Here is a 2,128-nt window from a genome sequence, read left to right as displayed (position 1 = left end):
TTTCGTCGTCTATTTAATTAATTTCTATTTTAAATGAACAATTTTTACGATAAAATTTGAGAAAACTATTTTCCTGTAACTTAAAATCTGTACGTGATGGAGAATTTTTCTTATCAAATTCGTATTTAGGGATGTTAATGCACCCTAATACACGTGTCAATAGATCAATCATGTTAAAAAAAAATGTTAAAAGAAAATGTGACCTGCAACTGCTGGAACCAGAAATTGAGTAAATGTATCCGGTTTTCGTAATTACTAGTTTAAAAGATATGTTCTCGCAAGTGACTATTCCAAATTTTATAATATTTGGTTAAATGGTTCCAAAGTTATTACAATAAAAATAAATTTCCATACCCACATTCCGAGGGCTGTAAAATTCTTATCAATAGAGATCGGAYACGAGTTCATTTCATTTTATAGGTCATTTTTGAGCTTCAAATATTGCTTCATATTTATGAATAACCCTAAATAATTTTATCAATTAGTAACTAGATTACTTTGTTCTAAAAAAGAACTGCTCCTAAAGTATATTTTATAATGAAAATAAATAAAAGTATAAGTCTTAATTCCAAGATTCTGTTATAGAATTCTAGGAAACAAGAGAAAGTTGGTTCAGGAGTTATCTGGCCAGGATTCCCTAATTTTGACAGAGAACGAGAAACAAAAATCATACTCAGATTACTCCTAGGAATGTTTACATAAACTTGAATTAGGTAATAAAATAGTACCTGTGTATTCTCGATTGAATGGATTAGGATTTTTTTATCCTAGTTAGGAATACGCCTTTCGCCCTTGAAAGACGTAAGTACATACAATTAAATGACATTGTCGTTAAGGCTAACGTTAAACTAAACGATTTGCAAAAACTCCTTAATAACGTTAAATTCAGACAGTGGTAGCGCAGAGCGCCACCTGTCGGTGTGTGGAGAATCCAGACCTCTAAACACGCTCTGCGCTACCACTGTCTCATCTTCACCGGCGTAGTCGCTTTAAGACTCCCGAGGCCACATCACACATCGAGCTACACTGCACTGATGAGCCCCAAAAGGGCGAAACCGGTCTGCAGTTTGCTCGATGTATGATGTTGTGCCTCTTTTTCACAACGTTAAATTCATTGCGTTTTCTTATTAAACGTACAAAATTACCGTTCTTGAATGGTTTCAATAAAAATATTTTTTTCCACTCATACTGAATTATACTTTTATTGTTTTGACTAATTTGTATCGATAGATCAAGATAATTTGTACCTAATCGAGTCATTCTTGGATTCGAAAACGAATATCTGTGGAACATCAAATAAAATGACAGGTCCAAAGGTAAAATCGCATGGTTAAAAAGATGATGATTTTAATAATTAAATTTCTGATTTATCTTCAAAAAAGAACGGTTCTGTTATTATACGTCCACGTCGGTAACTAATTCCAGCCGATTTTGCCGTTTTACTTTTCGACTTGGCATTTTTTTTTGACGTTTCACATGTACATACCTAATTGTTAGTTCGAAAACGATTTAGTTCCACAACGTACGTCTTTCGATAAAAATATTATATTCCCAGATTGTGCGTTGCCTCCAACCGCTACCAGTTCCTAGTACCGCCTCGTGCGTCGATCGTTTTATTAACAATCTTTGCATTATCTGCACTAAGAATTCTGTCTATTAATTTATAGAACAGTTTACAAAAAAATATTTTTTAAGTAATTACTTTATTTTACACACAGTTTGTGCAGTTTTTTTTTTAAATAGTTTTGCGAAAATTGGGAGAGTGCATTTTTTTATTATACAGGGTGTTTCACATAAATTTACGAGGTCTGCGCCTGTAAGATGCAATCAATAATACATATTCCAATGCGAACTCGATTACAAATTTTGAAAAATTGAAAAATCGTCTCTAGTTTGTTCACCCTTTAAAAATTACAACGTGTCATTGTAAACGTATGTTTAATTCACTTGTATAATATTTATTAATAAAATTAATACATTCATACCTACATTTCCATTTCTTGACTCTTTTCCCATATGTAAATATAATTTGTCGTTTATTTTTGATTTTGTGCTAAAATTAAGTATTCTTAAAAATTTGCTATTACTTTTTTATTACTTTGGTTATAATAATGTATTTCTTTATATA

This window comes from Tribolium madens, unplaced genomic scaffold (assembly GCF_015345945.1).
Source record: "Tribolium madens isolate multiple individuals breed KSU strain unplaced genomic scaffold, Tmad_KSU_1.1 Scaffold_20;HRSCAF=117;Tcas5.2_LG4, whole genome shotgun sequence".
NCBI lineage: Eukaryota > Metazoa > Arthropoda > Insecta > Coleoptera > Tenebrionidae > Tribolium > Tribolium madens.
Note: the sequence above shows the minus strand (reverse complement) of the source record.